Here is an 18,846-nt window from a genome sequence, read left to right as displayed (position 1 = left end):
CGCGGATGGACGGAAGCAGGAACGAACGGACGGACAGGCTGGAGGCCGCTTCGCCCATCTCATCATCATTCACTTCGTAGATATGCGGTGATTTTTTTAAATATTGAAGTGGAAGCCTGCCGAAAATATGGGCTAAGAATAACGCTGACCCCTTTAAGCAAAGTACCAAATTTAATCTTTGTTATAGCTGAAGTAGTAAACATATACCTGGGCACAGTGTATTGAGAATCATGAGGTAAAATGGCTTCCACAAACACAAATAAACAGTGGTACTCAATATACCCTTGCTTAAAGAGTCGTCAATTAAGGAGACAAATGACCCAGTGTGCGTTCTCGAGTTATGGATTAATTTGCGCCTGTGCCCATTCGTGCACACTACGCTTCTGCCACATGGGAGGTAGAGGCTAGCAGCTTCTGCTTACAATGCGCGAAGGCGTACCACGCCCCACTGGCCTTTGTCTCGCTCCACCGAGGCTCAACGTTCGCCCGTCGACATCGTTGCCTTTCTGCATTGCATATTGTAACTTACCAACTGCTGCACATAAAGATAAGCTACTACAAGTTGTTGACGCAACTTAAAAACGTGTCTCTAACGGTAAATCAGGTGCGTTTTCGTGTCTCCGGTTAAACGTCTCTTCTTTGGTGAACCTATAGGAGCTGCGTCAGCTACAATAGGCCTGCCTAGGCATGAAAAAAATAATCGATATTTCTCGATATACAAAAAATCTCCCAAAGATTACAGGAGATTTCAGGGTCGTTCTCTTCAAACTCAATCAATTTCTAAAAATTCGGCAATGAAGAAACAAAACAGCATCGCGTTACATATTGTGAAAAAAATTGCGATCGCAAGAACGCTTTTGTTGTTGCCTTTGTCGCATATTGGGAAGACGTCACCCTCACGGTAGAGGAGCGTTAATTAAGAGACGCCATGGCGAAAAAGAGAAAGAAGGGAAACCCAGGGTTTTTTGGGTTGCAACCACAGCCGCCCACAATTCAGAGGCAATCGTGAGTGATCCCCATGACGCACAGCACGGTAAGAACGGAGACCGTCCTCGATATGGTCGTTTTAATGACATACATGCCCACACCGTGAAAGAAAAACTGAAAGTCGCAGGAATCGTTACCCAAGACAAGGAAAGCGTTCTCTTTCTCTCCACTTGAAGTTCGTGTCAAGTACAGGGTGGAGAGAAAATTCTTTCGACTTCGGTTGTGTTTCTGTACTTCTGTCTTTCTTTTCATTTCCCTCGATAGCGCTGTACGCACTGAACTAATGAAGTGGTCTACGTGATGTGTTGAAAGAGAGCGGACTTGATCAAAATCTTGTCGTCGTTCAACTGAAGACAGTTTGCTTCCCTGCTATTCTGCGAAATGACTGCTTGCTTTAACGCTTGCAGTTTCAGATGTTGTAAACTTTTTATTTTTGTTTGTTTTTTATCTCCACAGCATGAGTCTCAAAACTCTTTTATGATATTGTGCAAACAGCCTTTCAAACTTGCGAAGAATTTCTTCCTTGCGTTGTTAGTCCCTCTCCGAAAATAAACAATGCAGTGGCTGATATTCATCGTGCTTCTTTTTGACGCGGTTCTGGGGGGGGGGGGAACATAAATTCAGCGAATAGAAAACGGAATTTATGTTTAAAAAAATTGAACAAGACGTCTACTTTCATATCACCAGCAGCGAAAATTGGAAATATTTTCCCTTATGGCAGTGTTATCCGACTAATCACTGATTCTCACTGATTCGATTTTCTAAACGCATTTTTGCAGGAATTATTAGCATGCGTTGAAATGTCCACGCACACATCTAGTAAAGGCGGTACATCACTCCAAACAATGTGGGAGCAAACCTGTATTAGAAAACAAGGTTGGCCTTTTAAACAAAGGTAGTCTTTCTTGGTACACGGTAACGCAGAAATTTTGACCTGTCTCTCTGTCAGCCTGTCTGTCACACAATTTAGCCAATAAGTAAGCGAAAGAAGAACTCCCATACACCAGTATCGTTCTTCGACGAAATTCGCAGCGAAGCACGCGCAACCGCGGTCAATTTCGTTTCCTTATGTGAATCAATAAACCTGAGAGCTAGTGAAAGCATTTCATTTCGGGAAGCATGAGGCCACGTGTGTAAGCCAACCTTCGGTGCACTTGCTTGACAATGAAAGAATCTTTATTAACCAAGAGTGATACCACGCAGTTGTTCTGACTAGTAGCAAACACGCTGTTATGCTCACCGCTGCTTGTTCACTCTATATTGACCAATTGTATATGTGCGAATGCGCTTTCAAACGTATGCCAGAAGTGATAGTTTTCTATGGTTGTATTTCAATATACAGATGTTTGAGTGTCTGAAGATTGGCAGTGACGACGAGCTTCGCAACCGCGTCCCATTAGTGTTATCTTCGATTGTATGAGGATGAAAAAAATAAGACAAATTCGCTTCCAACACTCCTACAAAACAGTAAGGCTGCTGACGTTTCTTATGTCAGGCTGATGCATTTTTATGTTTAGCAAGTTTTTTTCAGATATTACGTCACTGCTCTTTATTTAAACGTTGTTTGTTAAGCTTTCAGGCGGTTTTATCAAACTTTACCTAACCACTTTCATACACAAGTTTACGAATAAGCACTCACTTGAAAAACTCTGGTATGTTATATCACTGCTCTTTGTTAAGCACTCCTTGTTACGTGTAGATGGGGTTATATAGCCACCGCATATATGGCTGCAAAGTATAACGTGACAGTCGTGCGTGACTATAATAACGCACACGCCATTTTTGGGGCAAACTGCTGTCTTCTTCCTTTTTAGTAGAAGTTGCCTGCTGTGGGATTCGCTTAATTTCTGTACCACACACTCGTTCATAACATTGATGGTTTTGTGATAGGCCGCACATATTTCTCTGGCACATACCCAGTTTTCGGTGAACGCTTGCCTCAATTCGTAGTGGACGAGTAGTTATATGGTTGGGATACATCATTGGCTCTGGCGCGTACCCGTTCCTAACACCCACGAGCTTTATGACGGATCACGCGCAATAAAGGCTTGACCAAAAACTGCTTCGCGATTAGTAACGCCTGTCCTAATGCCGGGTTTTCACACTTGAAGAAGCGTCTTTCTGTACCGCTGGTTTCCGAACGCCCATATAAACCTACAGCTCATGTTTCACAAAGACCCGAGTAGTGCCGAAAGTCCCAATCGGGAGCGCTAAGAGCGTTGTTAAAACGTCAACGTTCTCAGTCAGTCGAACTCTGAAGGAACTTCAGCCTGAAAATGAAATAATTCATTAAATAGGCAAAAAATAAAAAAAGTACACAAACCTCTGGCTGTAGTTTTGTATAATGCGCCGCTGTTTCGCGTTAGGAAACTCGTTCCATCAACGTAATGTCACCAAACCTGCGAGACACTGTAGAGCGAAGAATTGGATGGAATTAGCACAGTAAACTAGAAAAGGAGTTTGTATCAATACAACAAAAGACACCAAGAAAAAATTATGAAAAGTTCTCACTGCTCGCCGTGTCCTCATTTTCTCGTCTGTCGATTTCCCATTAAGCCCTTGCGCCGCGAAAGTTTTTATAGAAGCAAAAATAATATTAGAAATAGACCTGCAGAAGAGACGATCATACTTTAACTGTGTGTACCTTTCGTGTTGGGTTTGTTTATTTAATTCCTCGTCTCTTCTCGACATGTTGAGAAAACTCACTGGCATGGGCATTCTGTTGGGAAGACTGCGAGTTATAATTACCTCCTATGCGAGATACAGTTACAACGTGGTATTCTTCTTTTCTCTTCTTTTTCAAAGCCACTCAGACTGCCAAGAGACCTGTATCTAGGATCGGCGCCTGTGAGAGATATCTGACTTGAAAGAAGGCGTTGCGTAAAGAGCGACAAAAAGTTTTTGTTTCTTTCTGTGACGGCACCTGAGTAAAAATAAAAAGGGCGATAGAAGGCGGGACATCAAAAAGAAAAAAAAAGCTCAAGTGCATGCATTCGCCTTTTGAGAAAATTGCCTGATGCGGCAAGCTAGATGGAACTTGTTTTTCAGGCGACAGAAACCTAACCACGTGCTGAATGCAGAAATGATATTAGCTTCGTTATTTCAACAGATAGGCGTTCTTTTCTTCCGCACTTCATGTCTGTCGTCCACCAACATGCGCCAGTTTATAAGCTTGCAGCATTAGTAGTCAATGAAACTCGACAGAACAGCAATACCGTAACAAAGTTCCGTGGAAAGAGACTTCGACCGGACATCCTCCACAAACATGGCCCCTTTCTTACAACGTGCTTACCAAAATTTAAGTACACGAGAGCCCTCCATCTTGCTTTCCCACTGTGCCCTTACTCTGTAAGTTTCGACGTGCGTTTCAGTTCACGAGTATACACCATAATATGGGACCTTGCACTACACGATGCCCCAACAAACAGCTCGTTTGCATTTGTCATGCGCAGCCCATTCTCCTCAGCCATGAATGTAGAGGTGGGCGTGCTATAAAAAGACACGGCGCACACATTTCTGTACCAGTGTTTGTGCGTCTAGTATTGGCTGACCGAATGCGGCGTCCCTCTTTGTCAACTATAGCATGTAGTGTGCAGTGAACTTGATTTACAATTCGCGTTATGTGGAGAGGCTTCACCTGCGCGCACAGCTCACTGCTGCTCACTGAACCCCTTTACACTACCACCAATCTGCATTGAAAGTAAGTGCGAAAAATTGAATGGAAAGGGACATGATTTATTTATGTTGTTTCTATTGAAAGAAGGCGGTAATGGAAGTCGACTGACACCCCACGAAGTGCGGGGATCCCAATGATGGCAGACATATAAAAGAAGAGATGCATTAAATAGTTTGGTACAATTATCGAGCTCACGCTCATTTCAAGATCTGCAGACTCGGGAAGTTTCTACGCGATCTCCCAGCCGTAACTTTGTTAGAGGACTAAACTAGGAAGAAGAACGAAGTGGAATGTTGACTTTTCTCATACACGACATGCATAGGAGCTGAAACGTTAGCGTTGCTGAAGCACAAGTGCAGGATCTTTAGTTATATTTTCATCTTAATAAGATAATGTATACATGCTTATGACTATTGGGCACCCACATTGCTTCATTGACTGATTCATACGAACTCAGTAGTTGTCGGTTGTTGTACGACTGACTCGCCGGGCGTTTCTGAGAATTGCAAGCTTCGACGTGGCGTAGTTTTCGGCGAAGTCGGTGGCATAGAGGCATTATTAATGTGCGAGACAGAGTCACTTTATTTCAAGTTTTGATCCTGACCAAATTCACTGCGGAGCACCCAATACGAGCTTCAGAAAACAATTGGCCCCGTATCTGTATGTTTCACTCCAAATGTCGTCGAAAGACTATAGTCTTGAGTCTGAAGAGAGTGAAGAAAACGTTTATCTGATGTTCTGCGCGTGAAAATTGGTGATTGGTATTCTGTAGGCGCATCGTTAGTGTACCTCGATGCGTGCAGCACAGGCGAACGAGCTCATCGAGGTACGGGAGACATGAGTGCTATCTGGTAGTTATCTTCGGAAACGAAGGATTGCGTGTGCGCCTGTCTCGGAGGCGAGAAGGCGTAGAACGCAAAGTGACGGGTAGGTGCCACCACCTTGTCGTCCTAACAAAGAGTTCGAAACAGTTGCCGTTTTGGCATAGCGTTGCATTATCAGCGCAGCGTAATAAACGCTACGATCCTTAGAATTACTTCTGTATGCCTTCTCTAGTGTAAAAAGACACCAGAGAATATTGACGTGTTTTCATTGTGCCTCAGATATGTGCAATAATTGCTTTTTAATTGACAATCGCACAAGGATGAACGCTTGAACTTGAGCAATATTGGTGGACGCTGTGGATGGGGTTAGATTTTGGCCGTTTCGGGTAGGGGTTTCGATGGACAAACAGACAAATGGACAGACAAATAGACCGACAGACACACGAAACGTTTTGCGTCCAAGTAACCTAAGAAAGACTATCGAAATAAATAGAGGACGAAACAGAGGGAACGAAACAACTACAGACAGTCAGAAATGCCACCCACGTGGAGAGTAAAAATGATTACAAGCTGCATGACAAAGTTGCCGACAAAGACCCCTCGCCACGGCTGCTCAGAAACTTTGTACCGGCAGAAAATGAATGCGTAGCTCAGCACCCCAGGCGAGCTCTTGCTCGTCCCTCGACTACCTCGGCGGCTATTTATCTTCCAAGAGATTTTGTTATTTTCTCTTTCTTACACCACCCCTTGTTTTCGCTGAAGGACCTTGAAATAGGCGAGAAAAAAAAAGAAACATACATGTCGAGGTGTGCAAAATATGCGTCCTCGTTTTGGCGGCCAGCCTTCAAAGCCATGCCTTTTGTACAACTATAATGTGGGCCGTAATGCAGCCTCCACATTGTTGCTTGCGTAAAGTACGTGAAGAGGATGAAAGGAAGAAAATACGCAGCTGGCGAATTTACTTTATTTTGCTGTTGTTGGGATAAATAAGCATCCAGTTGAGAACGAAGCGAGGACGCGCCTGCTTTTCTCTCTTTATGTCTCTTATTACACCTGGTGCCTGCAGTAGTTTCAGGCGTAGGTCAGCTTGACCGACAACTGCTTAAGGTGGCGGTTACATGCCCTCCTTCTCTCAATACTTTAAAAGGATGCACCAGACGAAGCCACTTACCCACGCTTGTAAAAAGCAAGAAAATTACTCGTGCAAGTACATTCAGCATCGCCGGTCACGCGAGGTGGCAGATATTGGCCGAAGAAAACCACTGAACAAAAACCTACAATCCGTCAACTGTGGCCGTCGTTTCAACGACACGACGAAAGGTTCCCCAGTGACAGCTGGCAAACTGAAACCAGCGTTGTTTCACTAAAGTGTAAACACACGTGCGTACGCACCCACGTACACAAACACACACTCTCTTTGTCTTTCCAACTCACTCACGTTTATGGAATAACGATTGATCAGGACGTCAACAAATACTTCGAAGTGTTTGAGCGCACTGGCATCACCGCTAACCTTCTTTTTGATGTAGCGACCTTGCCATTGGCTGGATTTAGCGTCGCACGAGTGCATCATTTTTAAAGACGATTGTCTTCCTTTGGGACCTTCGACAGAAAAAATTTAGTCTGCCTGCCTGCCTGCCTGCCTGTCTGTCTGTCTGTCTGTCTGTCTGCCTGCCTGCCTGCCTGCCTGTCTGTCTGTCTGTCTGTCTGTCTGTCTGTCTGTCTGTCTGTCTGTCTGTCTGTCTGTCTGTCTGTCTGTCTCTGTCTCTGTCTGTCTGTCTGTCTGTCTGTCTGTCTGTCTCTCTGTTGTATGTATGTACATTTGTCTGTTTGTCCACCCTAACGATACCTGAAACGCCACCAATCGGCCGACCCCATCCGCAGTGCCTACCAATATTGCTCATGATTCAGCGTTCATACTTGTGCGATTGTAAACTAAAAAGCAATAATTACGCATATCTGAGGCACCATAACAACATGTCTATGTATGTGTTCCTTTATACTTGAGAAGGCAGACACAAGTAACTCTAAGGACCGTAGTGTTTATCACGCTGTACTGACAGTGCAACGCGATGCTCAAAGAGGCAAGTGTTGCCAATGCTTTGCTACGACAACATAGTGGTGGCACCTGCCCATCGCTTTGCGTTCTACATCTTATCACCTCTGAGACAGGCGGACATCTTTCTCCGCAAGCGTGCACGCCTTCGTTTTTGAAGATAACTGCGAGATGGCACTCGAGTCTAACGTGCCTCCATGCGCTCGTTCGCCTCCACTACACGCTCGAGGCACTCTAACGCAGCGCCTACACAATTCCATTCACCAATTTTCTTCCGCACAACATCAAATAAACGTTTTGTTCACTCTCTCCAGACGCAAGACTATCGTCTCTCGACGACATTTGCAATGCAACATGCAGAATTGGGTCAAATATTTTCTTGTTTATTTCTTGCCACTGAAACTGCTCAAGCTCAGCCAATTAGCTTACGCTACAAAAACAGCCAGTCACATTTCAGCACAAGATAACCTGAGGATTCTGAGGTTATTTGCTGAGTTTCACCCTTTCCAACTAGATTATAAAATGTTTACCTGAATGAAGTGCATCTGGTTGATGATTAGTTAAACAGCTTATTTACACTTTTATAGAGGAAGTGGAAGCTTCTAGAGCCCGTGGTTTTTTCTAAAACTTTTTATGAGTATTACGTGGACCACCTAGTGCATGGGATGACGTGGGATAATCCATAGGTTCGTTCACGCTGTTTCCCGTCTTGCTTTCGCCATCTTTATGCTACTTACTAAATTATGGTAAATAATCTCTCATGAAGTGTTTGCTTGAAAAAATTCTTCATTTTCATGAAAAGTATATTTCCAAATGCGACGTAATTGCACACACACAGAATATAAAATGGCAGCACAATCGAGCTCAGCGTCACACTTAGTGGGAGGGCGGGAGGAAAGGGGGTTGTGCATATTCGAAAATCATAAGGCATTATGGCGACACCCACATAGAAGCCACACCTCTGACCCCATGTTCATGTGTTCTACGAATGTATTTTTCCTATACTCCGTTTCCCTCATCAAGTGCAACGCTGTGAAGGCTAGTGAGAATTCTTGCAATGATTGCGTTGGCACTAAAAAATAGTAGAATTTTTTTTCGCATCTAAGACATGACTTGTTTTCTTCTTTCTGCTTTGTGCGTCGGAGATAAAAAAATTGGCAGATCCCGTGTACAGTCGAATCAATGATATATGAAGCACGAATGAGAAATGTTGATATGTCTTTTCAAAATCAGCACAACGTTACGAGGTGGAAGTAAATGATGTTGTACATGACTTCCATGTCACATTTATCATGTTCGGGTGTGTCGTTTACCTTCTTCATCTTATCACAACCCGTGATACCAAATTTAGTATATATGTGGAGCTAGCGAAACGGCAGCGAGCACTCTATGAGTGTGGTATGGTGTCATGTTTCTACATGACACGCGTGTTAGGATTATCATGTTTGCACCAGTCATATAATCGTCATTCACTGGCGTCACGTCATACCAAATTTGGCATATGTGCAGCTAGCGAAACAGCGGCGAGCGCATCATCATTGTGGCATGTATTCATGTTGTTACATGACACGCATGTCGTGATTATCATGTTTCGATGTGTCATTTGCCTATGTGGTCAATTGGTGTCCAGTAATACCGAGTTTGGTACATGTGAAGCTAGTGAAACGGCCATGAGCGCAACATGCGCGTAGCATGTAGTCATGCTGTTACATGACACGCATCACATGTTTATCATGTTTGCACCAGTACCATATTGTCACGTCGCTCCAGGGGGTGTCGACAAGGTTTATTGACGTCTGAGCAACAGGGCTCTAACCAAGCGCGTCGGTTGGGCTTGTTTGCCAGAGCGGGGGCCCACGCGCACTTCTTTCTTGTTTGTGGTGGAGCCTTCACCTTGGCATACGACCCACTACTAGAAGTAGGTGGCAATATTCCTCCTCAACAAAAATAAAGAAAAAGAATCGTCCCGATGCTGTAAAGTTACTGCAAAAAAGCAAAACAAAGCAGCTTAAACAATGAAAAAGGGCACCAATAATCAAATGTTAGACGCAATAAGTCCACCAATGATGAGGCAATCGTCGGAGCACTAGAAAACAGGAAAAGTGGTCTTTTAGGAACGCGCAAAATGAGGCTTCATGCGCACCACGTGAACTACGTCAGAGGTCGGTTGTCTTCGTTGTACCCATCGTGATGACGTAGCGTCCGGAACCACTTCGTAGTTTACGTCACTCACGCGGCGTAATACTTTATACGAACCGAAGTATCTGCTGAGCAACTTTTCGGAGAGGCCACGGCGACAAACAGGGGTCCAAACCCAAACTTGGTCTCCCGGACAGTAAGATACGTCATTGTGACGCATATTGTGACGTCGTGCATCGACCTGTTGCTGCTGACCAATGTATAGCCGGGTGAGCTGACGAGTTTCCTCGGCACGCTCTGCGAATTCTTCTGCGTCAGTTGTTAATTGATGGCGTCTTCACAAGGAAGCATCGCATCCAGCATGGTCTGAACTTCACGGCCGTATAGAAGGCGAAACGGTGTAAATCGGGTAGTTTCTTGAACGCCGGTGTTATAAGCGAACGTCACATAAGGCAAAATGCGATCCTATGTATTGTTTTGGACGTCGATGTACATGGAGATCATGTTTGCGACTGTCTTATTTAGTCGCTCGGTTAAGCCGTTGCTCTGCGGATGGTAAGCAGTTGTCGTTCGATGCCTAGTATTACTCAGTCGAAAAACTTTATCAATAAGCTGTGCAGTGAACGCTGTTCCTCTGTCGGTTATCACTGTAGATGGAGCACCGTGGCGCAGAACAATGTGGCACATGAAGAACTGTGCTACCTCAGAAGACGTGGCTCGTGGTATCGCCTGTGTCTCAGTATAGCGGGTCAAATAGTCAGTTGCGACAATGACCCATTTGTTGCCGTCGGACGATAAAGGAAATGGGCCGAGAATGTCCAAGCCGACTTGGTCAAACGGCTTGTGGGGTGGATCAATTGGCTGAAGTAATCCTGCCGGCTTGCTTGGTGGTGACTTTCGACGCTAGAATTCACGACAGCTTTTAACGTACTGCTTCACGCTTGCCGAAAGTCCGGGCCAGTAGTACGCCTCACTTACTGTGGCGAGCGTTCTCGAGTAACCTAGATGACCAGATGTGGGCTCGTCATGACACGTGGAGAGGACTTCGTCCCGCATGTCCTTCGGAATGACGAGAAGGTAAGCGCGGCTCGTAGAACGGGCGTCCTTTTTCGTACAGGACATTATCTCGGAGGCAGAAAGACGTCACGACGAGAGATAGATGGCGAGGTATAACCGAGCTATGACCCTCCAGATAGTCGATGAGCGGTCGAATCTCTTCATCCTCTCGCTGGCGTCTTCTCAAGTCAGATGAGCTAAGGGCGCCCAGGAAACCGTCATCGTCTTCTTCTTCTTGATTGACTAATTGTATGGGTGCACGCGACAGCGTATCAGCGACTTCATGCTTCCGTCCAGACTTATATACGATGGTCACATCAAATTCCTGTAGACGCAAGCTCCATCGGGCCAGTCGTCCAGAGAGATCACGTATGTTTACCAACCACCAGAGGGCATGGTGGTCCGTCACCACTTTGAATAGACGACCATTGAGGTACAGGCGCAACTTGGTGATCGCCCACACTACTGCGAGACACTCTTTCTCTGTGGTCGCGTAATTCACCTCGGTACGGGACAGTGAGCGGCTGGCATAGGCTATGACTCGTTCTTTGCCGTGTTGATGCTGGACGAGCACTGTGCCGAGGCCGATGTTACTGGCGTCACTGTGCACCTCTGTGTTAGCATCATCGTCTAAATGCGCAAGAACAGGGGCTGACTGCATCCGCTGTCGTAGCTCGGCAAAAGCAGCCTGTTGCTCGGTAGCCCATACAAACGGTATGTCGTCGCGTGTCAGGCGAGTCAAGGGTTCAGCTATCTTCGAAAACCCTCTAATAAATCGTCGATAGTAGGCGCACAAGCTCAGAAAGCGCCGAACAGTCTTCTTGTCTGTAGGATGCGGAAACGCGGCTACATCGGCAAGTTTGTCGGGGTCGGGTCGTACTCCATTCGCATTGACTACATGGCCAAGGAATTTGAGCTCTTCATAACCAAATTGACACTTCTGCGGTTTGAGTGTAAGATCTGCTGATTGATTAGCCTGTAGAACACTCCTGAGGCAGTGAAGGTGTTGCTGGAAGGTTTCAGAAAAAACGACAAAATCATCAAGGTATACGGGACAAGTTTGCCACTTCAGACCAGTAAGCACAGTGTCCATCATTCGCTGGAAGGTTGCGAGCGCTGAGCACAAACCAAAAGGAAGGACTCGAAATTCATACAGGCCATCAGGGGTCACAAATGCCGTTTTCTCGCGGTCTCGCTCGTCAACCTCAATCTGCCAGTACCCGCTTTTTAAATCCAAAGAGGAAAAATAGTGGGCGTGGCGTAATCTGTCTAACGAGTCGTCGATGCGTGGCAGCGGGTACACATCCTTTTTAGTCACGCTGTTCAGCTTCCGGTAATCGACGCAAAAACGTAGCGTTCCGTCTTTCTTCTTGACTAGGACGACCGGAGAGAACCACGCACTGTTGGAAGGCTCGATGATGCCAACATCAAGCATTTCTCGAACTTGCGTACGAATGGCTTCTCGTTCCTTCGCTGACACACGGTAAGGCTGTTGGTGTACTCGGCGGGCATCGTCGTAAGTGATGATTCTGTGCCTAGTGATCGAAGTCTGGCGCACCTTAGAGGAAGTAGCGAAGCATGACTTGAATTCAAGCAAGAGTTTTCGCAGTGCTGTCTGGTTTTCTGGTGTGAGGTTAGAGTTAGTATAGATATTGTTTAGAGACGTATTGGCGGCCTCCACTGCGTCCGACGAGAAGCAGATGGGAACGATTCCTAATTCATCTGCAAACGCTAACGAAGTGCCACGGAAAATGTGTCGGTGTTTGTTGCTGAAATTTGTAACGAGCAGTTGGGATCGGCTATCACGTAGCTGTATGATACTCCTAGCCACACAAATACCTTGAGTCAGCAGGCGTTCAACATTACTTTCTACAATCGCTCCACCATCTCGCACTCCACAGCATGTGACGTCGACTATAACACTGGCTCTTGGAGGAAGCGTTATACTTTCAGCAGAAACACGAAGAACGTTGGTACGTTGTTGGTCGTCCTGCTTGTCGATTGCTCGGTCGGCTGAAAAGGTGATGGGATTCTCTCGAAGATCAATGACAGCTCCATACTCCTGCAGAAAGTCAACACCAAGAATAACGTCGCATGAACATTCATGGAGCACAAGGAAACTTGCTACAAAATTATAACCGCAGACCCGAACTCTAATCGTGCACGTTCCAAGCGGAGAGACGGTGTGGCCACCGGCCGTTCGAATCACGGAGCCATGCCAGGGCGTGATTACCTTCTTTAGTAGTCCGGTCATTTTCCCGCCTAGTATCGAATAGTCAGCCCCGGTATCAACTAAAGCACCTACTGCATAGCCGTCCATCAGCACCGGTATATCAAGAGAAAGCTGCACATATCGCTCAGTCCAATCTACACCCTTTACTGTTAGCATTGATCGGAGGTCTTAAGCACGTCGACTGCCAGCGACCTTGCCTCCAAGGGTCGCTTGCGTTAGTTTTCCCGGCGTGGACTGGGGGGCCGTGCGCCAGCATGGCGCTGGGGCGAAGATGCAAAGCGCCTCGGTGACGGTGAGCGCGACTGCCGTCCAGAAGGCGGTGCAATGCGCTGTTGAGCCAGGTAGCCCTCAATGTCCCGGGGTGGCTGGCCATACCAAGGAGGTGCTGAATATACTGAAAAGCCGCGCATCCCGAGGCGCCGGTATGGACACTGGCGGTACAAATGGTCCGCTTCACCGCAGTGGAAGCATGCAGGTCGGCGATCAGGAGTGCGCCAAGCATCAGATTTCCGAGGTGAAACGCGTCTGTCGTCAAGGTAGTGTGCTGGTCGTTCCACAAGATGCACAGGACTGGCGTAAACGAGGGGTGGGGGCATGCGTGTGTTCTCGTAATACCGTAGAGGCTGCGCCGACTGAAGGGAAACCGTAGAAGGTGCCTGAACAAACAGCGGGGAAGAGGAAGCTGGGCGCTTCAAGGCTTCCGCATAGGTCGCACGGTGGTAGTCAGCCGGGGCGGGTGTGGCGTTATTCAGACTCACAGGGTCACGAATGACATGATGCAGCTCGTCCTTGACGATGCTTGCAATGGAACACACGATGAGGTGTGTTCCATTGAGGTGTGTTCCAGGTGTGATGAGGTGTGCATACACACTGTAGGTGGTTGTGGTTTGGCAGTCTTTTGGAGCTCCTCGCGTACTATAGAGCGGATAAGGTCGCGCAGACACTCGGTGTTGCCCCCAATAGCCATGAGAACTTGAGCAGTGGACGTGTTCACTTGCCGCTTATACAGGGTGGATCGGTGCTGAAGCATCTTTTCCATCGTGACGGCTTCGGACAAAAACTCGGCCATCGTGTTCGGAGGGCTCCGTACAAGGCCAGCGAAAAGCTGCCCCTTAACTCCACGCATCAGGTGACGCAACTTCTTTTCCTCTGTCATACTCGGATCAGCCCGTCGGAACAGGCGCGTCATATCTTCCACATTGGTCGTAACAGTTTCATCGGACATCTGGATGCGGGCCTGGATCGCTCGCTCCGCTCGTTCGTGGTGATCAGCACTTCTGTAAGTATTCAACAGCCGGCGGCGGAATTCGGGCCACGATGTCATCTGTTCCTCATAATTCATGTACCAGGTACATGCTCCATCCTCCAAATAGAAGTACACACGCCGTAGTTTGGCCGCGTCGTTCCAGTCGTTCAAAGCAGCCACGCGCTCGAAGTCGACCAACCAGTCCTCGACGTCTTCGAGCTCGGTGCCTTGAAATGGTGTCGGAACCTGTGGACTTTCGAAAGTGTACCATGTCACTGGGGGGGGGGGGGGGGTATCTGTACCTGTTAAAGTAGTTTGAACGGACTTGCTCATCATACTGGGGTGAACTGTAGGGTCAGCTTCGGGTGGTAATCCCCTGATCCTGCGGCTTGTCCGATGAATGGGAGTGTTGACTCGCACTGGACTTGTGGTGCCGCTTCCAGGGAGGGTCTGAAACATCCGTCAGGGGCTACTCAGCACCTCCACCAATTGTCACGCCGCTCCAGGGGGTGTCGACAAGGTTTATTGACGTCTCAGCAACAGGGCTCTAACCAAGCGCGTCGGTTGGGCTTGTTTGCCAGAGTGGGGGCCCACGCGCACTTCTTTCTTCTATGTGGTGGAGCCTTCACCTTGGCATACGACCCACTACTAAAAGTTGGTGGCAATACCTTCGTCATCACTTGACGTACCGTAATACCAAATTTGGTATATGTGACGCTAACGAAATGGCCTCGAGTGCATCATGAGCGTGGCACGTAGTCATCTGTTTACATGACGCGCATGTCATGATTTTCGTGTTAGGGTCTGTGGCTTGTGTTCGCCATGCAATCATGCCATACCCTACCAGTTCTGCAACATGCCATGTGAACGAAACCAGACCAAGAGCTGCACGACCATAAAATGCAATTCATGACATTCATGACATATATATCATGATTTTCATGTTATGACTAGTCAGCTATGCTCTTCATACAGTCATGTTACGCCATATCAAGTTTGGTATCGATACCATTATCGAAACGGCCAGGAGAGCTAAAAGTCGTAGGCGGCTAGATAGATATATACATATGCTCAAGGTCGCCAAAGTTCACTAAGAAATGCTTCGCATTTAAAAACGGCCAGTTATACGGCTTGCCTTGGTTCTTATTTCCTGATGTTTCACTTGTAGCCTTACGCGACGCTTTGCAGGTGCGTTTGTGCTCGTCTCGCACGAGCGTTTACAATGATGGAAGCTAACCGCGAGATGCGCGAAGTCACACATGTTTCTGGCCGAACTTCTTGCATAGCTCTCACAGCATTGCACCTGATGCATGAAACAGAGTATAGCTGTCAGCATAGGCGTGCACACGAGGAGGGCAGGGCGAGAGCTTGCGCCCCTTTGTCTTAATAGTCAGCGCGAAAAATCTGTCCCGTACTATAGTGCCCAGAATACGCACCTATACAATGCATTGATAAAAAGGGGGGTGCTGCTATTAACCATTGATTTTTTCTTTCGAAGGGGAACCCTCCACACGTGTATATCCGCCAGACGACGCCAGTGATGCTAAAAATATCAATGAAAGTTACGTAGCACCTTGGGGTCACTCAAGGGTGCTTATAAAGCAAGATATACGGTCTGAACATGCAGTGGCTGCATAAGGTATAGTTATTTGCTAAATTTTCTTTTGGTATAGATTATCGAGTTCGTGCAGCGTAAATTGTGCACGTATTGAAACTTTTACAAACAATCCAAAATTTGTTTCTTTTCTTCTAGCTCTGTTGCCATTTACTGAAAAAAGCAAAGTACACTTCAATCGGTGATTTTCGAATGTACGATGAACACAGACACAAAAAAAGCTGAGGTAATAAAGCTATGTAATTGTAATTATCACGCGCGCATACACATGTGTCAACGAGAATAATGTGTTTAAAAAATTGTCAGCATATCCACCGAGTTAATGATGGAGAGTGGGGCGAAGCATTCGTCCGTCCATTCGTTCTTGCTTCCGTCCATCCATGCGTGCGTCTGTGTGACTGTCCATTCGTCCATCCGCCCGTCCGTGCGTGCGTCTGTTCGTGCGTCTGTCCCTGCGTTCGTCCATGCATCCGCCCCTGCATCTGTTCATGCGTCCATCCATGCATCTGTCTGTGTGTCCAATCATACATCTATTCATCACTCCAAGTACCACCATCTCGCATCTTTTCATCATATATTCCCCATATAGAAGCACGGCCATCCAGCGGTCATTCCAAGGACTTAATGAGAGGTGGCACACGCGCTCTTTCTTACGGCTTGCGCTTCGGGTCTACTTCCCATCTTTAACCACCTCGAGTTCATGGTATATATTAGTTCGCTGTATTCATGGAACTGCGGCCCAACGCTCGCTAAACCTTTCTGAAACCAAGGAGGGTACGCCCAGTGAGTATAACGTAGCAACCTTTTCCTGTCAGATAGTGCTCAATGTACATGCCAATGGCTGCTAATGGGAAATGAGAGACAGGAGAATTCAGCTTTCACTTTCTTACGGCTTGTGCTTCGTATCTACTTCAACCTTTGACCACCTCGAGTTCAATCATGGTATATACTAGTTCATGGGGGTGACTTTAATGCTCCTCATAGGCTCTGGGGTTACCCCCAAACACTCGAACCAGGTCACCTTCTACACTGCCTCGCCCAGGAACGCCATCTCACCCTTCTTAATACTCCTGACACCTCTACTCGAGCGGGCACTGTTTCACAGCGTTCCACTACACCCGATCTCACGTTCTCTAGGAGTTCCCTTCCTTTTCACTGGCAGGTGTCCGCTGAAAATCTTTTCAGTGATCACTTTCTCATACACATCACCACCCCTCTTTCCCACAATAGGCGGAAACAACGAGTCGATCACACTGACTGGGAAGCATTCCGTAAAAACCCTTTGTCTGACTCATTTAAAACTTACGACGACTGGACGTCGCGGATCTCCGCAGCACTGACATCCTGTAGTCGCCGCGCTCGTTTTCAACTCCCCATTCCTGACCCTGATCCTCACTTCCTCCGCTTAAGGCGACGTCATCAACGTTTGAAACGCGCTCTCTGCTCCCAGCCACACAACGTCCAGCTTTCCTTCCGAATTGATGCTCTGCGGGCTGAAATTATCGCTTACGGCACTTCTCTTGAGCACTCTCGTTGGAACACGCTGTGTGACGGCCTTGACTACGCACTGCACTCGCGCTCTACATGGTCTCTGTTTAAGTCTCTCTTAGGTACCAAGCCTGCCGTTGCTCCCACCCTAGCTAAAACTCTCGCTCAAGGGACTCCATCTGATGTGTTTGAAAATTTAAAATCTCTGTATATCCCACCCCCACTCACACCTTCCTACCCAGATTACTGTGGTGAAGCTAACCCAGACCTGGACCGCCCATTCACGCTCAGGGAGCTGGAAGCGGCCTTAGCCACTCAATCTACCCGCTTGGCGCCCGGTGAGGATGAGATAACATATACTACATTACGTAATCTCCCCGACAACGCGAAGGAATTTCTCTTACACACATTCAACGAAGCATGGAACAGCGGCTGTCTTCCGAGCTCCTGGACATTATCTCTAATTTGCATGATTCCGAAGCCGGGCAAACCTCCATCTCTATCTAACCTTCGCCCTATCTCTTTGACGTCATGCATTGGCAAGACTCTTGAGCGAATGGCCTTGACTCGACTGTCTGATTTCATTGAGGCGAAAGAGTTTTTCCATCCTTCTCTTATTGGCTTCCGACGCCACGTTTGCGCGCAGGACATGTTCCCTGTTCTTCAGCATACTTTTCTTTCACCTTTTCGTAGTCAGATCCATGCGCTTGTAATCGTCGATGTACGGAAGGCATTTGATGGCGTGAGTCATGACTACATACTCGCTCAGCTCTCCTCCTTGTCATGTGGCTCCCGCATGTATTCTTACATCTGATTTTTTTCTTTCCAATCGAGTTGCTCGCTTTAGAGTCGATACTCATTTGTCCAACCCACACTCCCTCACCCGCGGCACTCCTCAAGGTGGCGTACTATCTCCTACTCTATTTAATATGGCTATGGCCCCCCTTGCCTGCCAACTGTCCCAAATACCTGACCTCCACCATATTTTTTCTGCAGGCGACATCACTCACTGGTGTACGTCTGGATGTCCCGGCCACGTGCAGGATACTTTGCAACGTGGCCTGGACCTTATCGCTTCCTTTCTCACTACTGCTGGCCTGTCCCCTGCACCGGTAAAATGTGAACTACTTTTGCTAAACCGGTCTGCGTACCAGCGCTCCCACAATACCCTCATCTCCCTATATCTTTCTAGCTCTCTCATCTCCACTGTTCAGCAATGCAAAGTTCTTGGCTTCCCTTTGCACGTGACAAAGAACGCGCAGGCCCTACATCACGCTGTGAGGACTTGCCACTCGGTGACCCACCTCCTGGGACGCATTGTCACTCGGCAGTCGAGGCTCCACGAGGCTCATGCGTGCCGGGTTGCACAAGCGCTTGCCCTTAACAAGTTCTTGTAGTTTGTACCATATGTTCAGTTCACCCAAACGCAACTCAACACACTCGAAAGAGCTCTATTAGGCCTCTACAAGACAGCTCTAAACCTCCCTGTCACTACCTCTACAACTAAGCTCTTTGCCACAGGCCTC

General features: G+C 47.2%; 1 protein-coding gene and 1 long non-coding RNA gene across 2 annotated transcripts in view; one reads left to right on the top strand and one right to left on the bottom strand.

The window, feature by feature from the left end:
- The window catches only part of LOC142786306 (protein O-mannosyl-transferase TMTC1-like), a 43,370-nt gene that overhangs the window by 4,550 nt on the left and 19,974 nt on the right, over window positions 1-18,846 (top strand). The window lies entirely within an intron of this gene.
- The window catches only part of LOC142786307 (uncharacterized), a 58,976-nt gene continuing 43,126 nt past the window's right edge, over window positions 2,997-18,846 (bottom strand). Inside the window, exon 3 of the long non-coding RNA XR_012888998.1 lies at window positions 2,997-3,396. This is a non-coding gene — a long non-coding RNA (uncharacterized LOC142786307). The remainder of the gene's footprint in view (window positions 3,397-18,846) is intronic.

Source organism: Rhipicephalus microplus, unplaced genomic scaffold (assembly GCF_043290135.1).
Source record: "Rhipicephalus microplus isolate Deutch F79 unplaced genomic scaffold, USDA_Rmic scaffold_22, whole genome shotgun sequence".
Lineage (NCBI taxonomy): Eukaryota > Metazoa > Arthropoda > Arachnida > Ixodida > Ixodidae > Rhipicephalus > Rhipicephalus microplus.
The sequence above is the reverse complement of the archived record's forward strand: the minus strand, read 5'-3'. Positions and strand labels throughout refer to the sequence as shown.